We start from the raw sequence: 9,242 nt of genomic DNA, 5'->3' as shown, positions 1-9,242 counted from the left end.
GATTTATCCGTTTTATTTTCCTCCACTTTGTTCTGAGATGTTTCATTAAAAACATTAAAAATAAAGGTTTTCATAACAGCGACATTATTAACTTCATTTTTCGTTCCCCCACACTCTGAGGTAATGCGGAGTAAAAAGGGATTTTACGAGCACTTAACAATAATGTTACATTAATGCTGCAGTCATGAGCTCATGTTCTAAGCTCGCCCACCTTTCACACTCAGACCCTACATATCTAACTTTCTCCCACTCCCTCTGCACCCTTAAAGGTGTTGAACTTTGTTACAACCTGGGGTTAGATAGTTTCCTGGCTATGATATACGGTAAGTCCAAATATTGCATGTTATTTATTGTTTTTTAAATGGCCAAAAATATTTCCTGTAGCTAAAGATTTAACGTGAAAGGAAATTTTAAAATTTTAAGCAAAGCCGTTGCTTTAATATTCTCAGGATGTTTACATTTCTCTCATTTTATGCCTGTCTTTGCTGCCATCTGATTTGTATTCCTATTCTCAGTTTATTTTCCTTCCCCACATGTTTAACCTTTACCTCTGTCCTTTACTCTTTATACACACTCTCACGTCTGCAGAGTGTTACAGCCCGGCTCATACAGGCTGCAACAAAGATGGGAGACCAGACGAGTTCAAAAGTAACAATAAGCATAATTATTAAGATAACAGAACTTTACAATTTAACAAACCTAAAACAAATGTGGAAGCCAGCAGTCAGAAATGTATGCATGTGTGAACATTTGGGTACCACTTTACAATAAGACTACCCTTATAAGGATTCATAAAGGGTTTATAATTAGGTTATTAATTAGGTTGTAAACACTTTATTAATCATTAATAACCATTTATAAACCAGTCATCAACGCAGGCTCACTATTTGGCAAGGTGACTAAGCCTTATATTGGCCACGTAGCATACTTCGTCTTCTTCATCAGCCAACATCCTTGGTATCTGTTGTTCACTGAGTGGATCCTCCCCCCTTCCATCTTGTTTCTTGGAATCTCTTATGACCATTTATTTATGAGTTACTAACATGTATAACTGCCAAAAGGGAGCCTTATTGTAAAGTGTAAAACAAATTCCCAATTATTAATGAGTTACTACCATTTCTAATAAGGCTTAGCAGTACAGATGAATGTGGGCTCACTATTTGGCAAGCAACCGGTCACAGTTGCCCTGTTTATCTCATGTCTTATAAAAGCTTATTAAGGATTTATAAAGTGTTCACAACTTAATTAATAAATGAATTACAAACTATTCGTAAACCCTTTATAAGGGTAGTCTTATTGTAAAGTGATACCAACATGGTACACAAACAAAACAGCAGCCGTGTCCAAAGAAATAGTTTTTTTTTTTTTAATCCTAGCCACTCGGTGTGGCTCAACAGGCTGAAGATTTGGATCACCTGTAACACAAATAAGAGCAAGCAAGCAGAAAACACAGACAGAGACCCCTAGTGGAGCGGAGAGGGTAGTTACAAGAGCAATACAAAACTCCCAGACTGTCCCTCTTGTGACACTCATAGAATTTCATGGTCGAGTGTGACCAGCTTCCTTCCTTTTATTAATTGAAAGCAGGTATTATGTGGATGGACTACATCATTGTTCTGTACTGTGTCTACTGGTTACAATGGGAACTTTATCTAAAGCACCTTGTCATTATTTATCTGCTTTGCATTGGTTACTCCACCTTGTGTACTGAGCTCTCCACTTGATGAATATGTGGAAAGTAAAACAATTGAGAACAAATGATAAATTAACTCAATACAATGCTTAGAGGTGGACAGAAACTTAAATATACCTGCTTTTTCTATAAAGGGAAGTCTGTGTTGCAAAGTGAAAACCTAAAAAAACATATAAGAAAAATATGTAAAAGATATACACAAACAAGCTCAAAATGTACATTGTTGAATAACGTACATCAGTGACAGCATAGCATGGAATATACATTTATCAATGGATGAATTGTCATCATCACAGGTATCTTTCATTTCATTTCATTTCAAACCTTTATTTAGACAGATTGGTCCCTTGAGATCATCGATCTCATTTGCAAGGGAGACCTGCATCATTTAGTTCCACATGAAACATAAAAACAACATACAAACAAACAACAGAGGATATCATATTTACATATTCAACATTTACAAATACCCAGAGTGTCAGAAAGCATTTCATGTAGACATGCCTTAAATACATTCAGAGAAATAAAAATGCTCAATTTCAATTTTGCCTGTAGACTGTTCCAAGCAAGTGGAGCTGCGCACATAAAAGCTGTCTTACCTAAGACAGTCCTTGCTCTTGGTACATCTAACAAGACTATATCCTGCGATCGCAGACAATAGCTGCTTGCAAATGTCTGCTTTATCAATGAACAGATATAATACGGGAGTTTGCCCAACATAGCATTATAGATAAAAGTGTACCAGTGACTGAGCCTCCTTACAGTGAGTGATGGTAAACCTGCCTTGGTATACAGTGTACAGTGATGAGTAAGTGCTTTACAATTTGTGACAAATCTCAGAGCACTGTGATACGCAGCATCTAGTTTGCTCAGGTAGTTGGCAGGTGCATTCATATACATCAGATCACCATAGTCCAGCACAGGTAAAAAGGTCACAGTGAAGCCTTTTCCTGGCCTCAAGCGAGAAACAGGACTTATTCCTGAGAAAGAAACCTAGCCTAACCCTCAGTTTTTTAAGCAGGTTATTGACATGAAGTTTAAAAGAGAGACAGTCATCAAGCCAGATACCAAGGTATTTGTAACAGGCAACAACTTCAAGTTTTGTTCCTTGCGTAGATACAATATCTAAAACAGGCTCTGGTGTCTTTTTAACCCCTTATTGTGCAGCATCTGTGTTAAGACTTATTATATGATGACTCATCCTGAGCATTAAACATCGGTATTGGATGGCATCAAACTTATTTTTCTGTTATCAAAACTCAATATTTTTTACTATGTATTATAGCAATTTAAGAACTATTCAAAGTGTTGAAAGTTGGCATTGAATTACTGTCCGATTTTAGTCTTGTTACTTATTCATCGACAAATACCCCTAGGTCTAAGATCTATATTCGTTAATTTAATTATTTAATTAAGAAAACATCTTCCTTGTGTCATGTCCAAGAAACTTATTGTGAAAGTTTATTCTTTATGTTAGAGTTGTCATGTCCCTTTGTCTTGTGCTTTATGTCTATACCCTTAATTATTTCTTCCTCTCATTTCAGGCCTCCACGCTCCCCGCCCCTTTTCTGTCTCCTGCGTCCTTGATTATTTTCCCCGCCCTGATTGTTTCCAACTGTGTCCCCTTTACCTGTGTATATATTGTGTTAGCTCCCTCCTGTTAATTGTCAGTTCGTTGTCTCTCGAAGACCACGTATCGGCTTACCTCACGGACCTTTTCACGGACCTTTCACGGACCTATGCTATAGATCGCATTATAGTTTTCCTCGAAAGAGTGGTTTTGTTTTCCTTGTTTTATTACTGTGCAAATTCCAGTAAAGTCTTTATTTTGAAACGCTATCTGAGTCTGAGTTTTGAGTCGTGCAATTGAGTTCATGCCTCAGTGTTCTCCCCTTGACAGTACGAACTGACCATCAAAATGAACTCAGCCGACTCAGATCAGATTAAGAACGCTATCCGTTCTCAGGGCCAACGTCTTGGGCAACAAGAGGAGCGTATGGCCACCATGCAGCAGGGAGTGCAGGATCTAACCAGCAGCCAGGGGGAACTACAAACATCGTTGACGACCCAAGTTAATCTACTGGCAGCAGAGGTTCAGCGTGTGCTCACTCACCTGCAGGCTGTTTCTCCTCCTACGACTCCTCCGGTTCCAGCGGTGACCGGATTCGATCCCAACCGGGTTACTGAGCCGCACAGTGCTTCCATGCGTCTGGCTCCACCCGAAAGGTACTCCGGGGACTCAGAAGGCTGCCGGCCGTTCATCGTGCAGTGTGAGTTACACTATCACCACCAACCGGCTGCTTTTCCCACGGACATTTCCAAAGTGGCTTTTATGATCTCTCATCTCTCCGGCCGAGCAGCAGCGTGGGCCACGGCAGAATGGTCCCGAGGCTCGCCTATCTGCGGGTCTCTGGAAAACTTCATAGACACTATGAGGAAGACCTTCGATCAAACCACGCCGGGCAGGGAAGCAGCTCGGGCTCTGATCAAGCTGCGACAACATCAGCGGAGTGTGGCTGACTACGCCATCGAGTTCCGGACTAAGGCAGCCGACAGCGGCTGGAACTCCGCTGCATTGTTTGACGCTTTCGTCAGCGGTCTCTCGGATTCTTTACAAGACCAGCTGGCGCCTCTCGATCTGCCCGCTGATTTGGACTCTGTCATATCCATGGCTTTACGTATAGACAATCGTTTGACGGAGAGGAGAAGGAATAAATCCAAGGATGCGGTTGATCCACCTCTCCAGAGGAGACGCTCGCCGCTGGATATTACTTCTTCTTGGAGGCCCCGTCACCCCTCACCACCTGCGTTCCGGACAACAGCGCCCCCTGGCTCCGTGGAGGAGCCAATGCAGTTGGGCCGCGCCAAGCTGTCGCTGGCAGAACGTCAGCGTCGATTCAAGGAAGGTCTGTGTTTCTACTGCGGGCAGCGCGGACACCCACAAGCGGCTTGTCCGGTAAAAGAGGAGGCTCACCAATGAAGAGGAGTACGTTGGTGAGCCGGATCTCTTCCTCTGACTTTCCTCCTCGCACCCTGACCCGGATCCAGGTAAAAATCAGAGACAATGTAGTTACTCATGGTGTTCTCATTGACTCAGGGGCGGACGAAAGTCTTATGGATTGGGGTTTAGTTAAAAAATGGGACATAAAAACTAAACCTCTACCCCAGCCTCTTGAAGCGAGTGCTCTCGATGGGCGGCTGTTGTTTAAAGTGACTCACCAAACGGAGCCTTTAGAAGTAAGATGTAATGATAACCACCATGAGACAATGTCTTTTCACTTATTTAACTCAGCCCAACATCCACTCATTTTGGGGTTTCCCTGGTTGAAACTTCATAACCCTCACATAGATTGGCAATCTGGGAGGGTGGAGGGGTGGGGAAAGAATTGCATTGATCTCTGTTTTAAGCAGGTAGCAGAGATTGACAGGGGATGTAACACTGGGAGTGTTAGGCAGGATACAGTCCCAAAAATATATCTTCCGGATGTACTTTCAGTTCCTTCCTGCTACCACGACCTTAGTGAAGTTTTTAGTAAGTCCAAAGCTCTGGCTCTTCCTCCTCACCGCTCCTATGACTGTGCTATTGACTTAATTGCCGGGTCTCCCATTCCTAAGGGTCGACTTTATGCAATTTCAGGACCTGAGAAAGAGGCCATGAAGGACTATATTGATGCCTCCCTCAAGACAGGGCTTATTCGTCATTCCTCATCCCCAGCAGGGGCAGGTTTTTTTTTCGTGGGCAAAAAGGATGGGTCTCTTAGGCCCTGTATCGACTACTCACCTCTCAATGACATTACGGTTAAAAACCGGTACCCCCTCCCTCTCATCTCGTCCGCTTTCGAGCAGCTTCAGGAAGCCAAGGTTTTCACCAAATTAGACCTGCGGAACGCCTATCATTTGGTCAGGATCAGGGAGGGCGATGAATGGAAGACGGGTTTTAACACCCCTTCAGGACATTATGAATACCTGGTCATGCCGTTTGGATTGTCAAACGCTCCTGCAGTCTTCCAGGCTATGATCAACGACGTGTTGAGGGAGTTTCTGAACCGTTTCGTTTTTGTTTATCTGGACGACATTCTGATCTACTCCCCTGACCTTCACACCCACAAACAACATGTCCGCCTGGTTCTACAGAAACTGCTCCAAAATAAGTTGTTTGTCAAAGCTGAAAAGTGTGAATTTCATGTGGAAACAGTCACTTTTTTGGGCTTCATCATTTCCCCAGGTCAGGTTATGATGGACCCAGAGAAGGTTAGCGCAGTAGCCTGTTGGCCTACCCCTGACTCTCGCAAAAAAGTGCAGCAGTTTTTAGGCTTTGCTAATTTTTACAGACGTTTTGTGCGGAGCTTCAGCGCTATTGCAGCCCCTCTTCATGTCCTCACGTCCCCTCAGGTGCCTTTTGTGTGGTCTCCTCAGGCTGAGGAGGCTTTTTCTCGGCTGAAAAAGATGTTCACCACTGCCCCCATACTTACCATGCCGGATCCCACTCGCCAGTTCGTGGTGGAAGTGGATGCCTCCAACGAGGGGGTGGGAGCGGTCCTCTCCCAGCAACAACAGAAGGACAACAAACTTCACCCCTGCGCCTTCCTGTCCAGGAAGCTCTCCCCGGCAGAGAGAAATTATGACGTGGGAAACCGTGAGTTGCTGGCCGTGAAGTTAGCGTTGGAAGAGTGGAGGCATTGGTTGGAGGGAGCCGAGCATCCTTTTGTGGTCTGGACCGATCACAAGAACCTGGAGTACATCAGAAAGGCCAAAAGACTGAACTCCCGCCAGGCTAGGTGGACCTTGTTTTTCAACCGTTTTGACTTTGTTCTTTCCTACAGGCCGGGGTCTCAGAATGTCAAGCCTGACGCTCTGTCCCGTCTGTTTGACCCTGTGCCTGCAGCCAAGGAGCCGGAACCCATCATCCCATTGAACCGGGTGGTAGGAGCGCTGACTTGGCCAGTAGAGAAGGAGGTAATACGTGCCAATGCTGGAGCTCCTGCACCAAGGGGTTGCCCGCCTAACCGGATTTTTGTTCAGGAGGCCGAGCGACCACAGGTGATCCACTGGGCTCACACTTCGCTGCTCACCTGTCACCCCGGAGTCAAGAGAACTATGTTCATTGTTAAACAACGTTTCTGGTGGACATCCATGGAGAAGGAGGTGAAGGAGTATGTGGAGGCGTGCCCTATCTGCGCTCGAAACAAGACCTCTTCCAGGTTGCGAATAGGGTTATTACAACCACTCCCTATTCCCAACAGGCCCTGGTCAGAGATCTCCATGGACTTCGTCACTGGCCTGCCCCTCTCTAGAGGTAAAACCACAGTTCTCACGGTAGTGGACAGATTTTCCAAAATGACACATTTCATTGCTCTGCCAAAGATGCCCTCAGCTAAGGAAACGGCGGAGGTCATGATGCAGAATGTGTTTCGGCTTCATGGTTTCCCTAAGGATATTGTCTCCGACCGGGGCCCCCAGTTTGTGTCACGCTTCTGGAAGGAGTTCTGCAGCCTCACCGGTGCCACGGTCAGTCTCTCGTCTGGATATCATCCGGAGTCTAACGGCCAGACAGAGCGCCTAAATCAAGAACTGGAGACCTGCCTGCGCTGCCTGGTGTCCCAGAATCCATCCTCCTGGAGCGAGCACCTCACCTGGGTTGAGTATGCACACAACATCCTCCCTACTTCTGCCACGGGCCTGTCCCCGTTTCACTGTGTTTATGGCTACCAGCCGCCACTGTTCCCAGCCACGGAGAGGGAGGTCACGGTCCCGTCTGCCCACGCTCTGGTCAGGCGTTGTCGGCGCGTGTGGGCTGCGGCTAGGAAGATACTCTGCAGGAATTCACAACTGGTTAAAAGAGCAGCAGACCGAAAACGCCGACCAGCCCCTGTATACCAGCCAGGCCAAAAAGTCTGGCTCTCTACACGAGACCTTCCCCTCCACGTACTCTCCCGAAAACTGGCTCCCCGGTTTGTGGGTCCTTTTCCCATCACCAAGGTCATAAACCCAGTCTCAGTGAGACTACGGCTTCCCAGGGCCATGAAGGTACATCCCACCTTCCATGTAGGGAAATTAAAACCATTGAAGGAGAGCGCTATGGTTCCCACCGTCAAACCCCCCCCGCCCCCCCGGATGATCGATGGAGGTCCGGTTTACACGGTCAAGTCACTATTGGCTAGTCGGAAAAGGGGTAGAGGGCGACAGTTACTGGTTGACTGGAAGGGTTATGGTCCTGAGGAGCGGCAATGGATTCCTTCCCGCTTCATCGTGGACAAAAGCCTCATTGAGGATTTTGACCGCCTCAACTCAGAGGAGCCTGGGCCGTCAGGAGCCGTCCCTAGAAGGGGGGGTACTGTCATGTCCAAGAAACTTATTGTGAAAGTTTATTCTTTATGTTAGAGTTGTCATGTCCCTTTGTCTTGTGCTTTATGTCTATACCCTTAATTATTTCTTCCTCTCATTTCAGGCCTCCACGCTCCCCGCCCCTTTTCTGTCTCCTGCGTCCTTGATTATTTTCCCCGCCCTGATTGTTTCCAACTGTGTCCCCTTTACCTGTGTATATATTGTGTTAGCTCCCTCCTGTTAATTGTCAGTTCGTTGTCTCTCGAAGACCACGTATCGGCTTACCTCACGGACCTTTTCACGGACCTTTCACGGACCTATGCTATAGATCGCATTATAGTTTTCCTCGAAAGAGTGGTTTTGTTTTCCTTGTTTTATTACTGTGCAAATTCCAGTAAAGTCTTTATTTTGAAACGCTATCTGAGTCTGAGTTTTGAGTCGTGCAATTGAGTTCATGCCTCAGTGTTCTCCCCTTGACACCTTGTCTTACATTAAACATATACATTGGCATATTTAGTTTAATTAGAATGGTTGTTTTGGTATTTAAGCCAAAGGTAACACTTATAAAACATTCCCAATGAGAACCATTGGTATATCTTTATTTTAAAATGTTTCTAGTTCAGGACATACTTATCCATGAAATTGCAAGAATCCTACTCAGATTAAAACGAGATATTCAACCTCATACACTTCAGTATATCTCTGGTTACAAACTGAGCACTAATGTAGTCTTGTATTGTATCAGGCTGTACCATTTCCCAGATTTGTTTAGGTTCATTCAACAGAGCACTATCAGGACTGCATTACTGTAATCACCTCACCTGCCTCTTTCCTCTGACAAACTTTTAGAAATTACAGATTGTTTTCTAAGCAGTACATTACTCTTTATCTTGTTCTGTCTTTCTCTCAGCACTCAAGTCACACGCCCGCACCGAGACCCGGAGTCACCTCGTGTTTGTCCACCTGTAAATCAGAGTTATCAGCCGGCTTAACAGGCTGTATTTTCAGGCTGTGAGCACAGCTACAGGTCTGCACAAATTCCTCAGAATTACCACAAGTATGACTTATTACTCTGCACACGCACACTCACTAGTTCACACATGAAAGTATATGAATGTAGGTGAAGTCACACATGACCCCATGCTGAGAGCCATTACTTTTTATACTGTTTACCATTCCTGCAAAATTCCTAATCAGTTGATTTAAAGGGTCCTATAGCCTGTAT

Source organism: Notothenia rossii (genome assembly GCF_949606895.1).
Source record: "Notothenia rossii genome assembly, chromosome: 3".
In the NCBI taxonomy this organism is placed as follows: domain Eukaryota; kingdom Metazoa; phylum Chordata; class Actinopteri; order Perciformes; family Nototheniidae; genus Notothenia; species Notothenia rossii.
The sequence above is the reverse complement of the archived record's forward strand: the minus strand, read 5'-3'. Positions refer to the sequence as shown.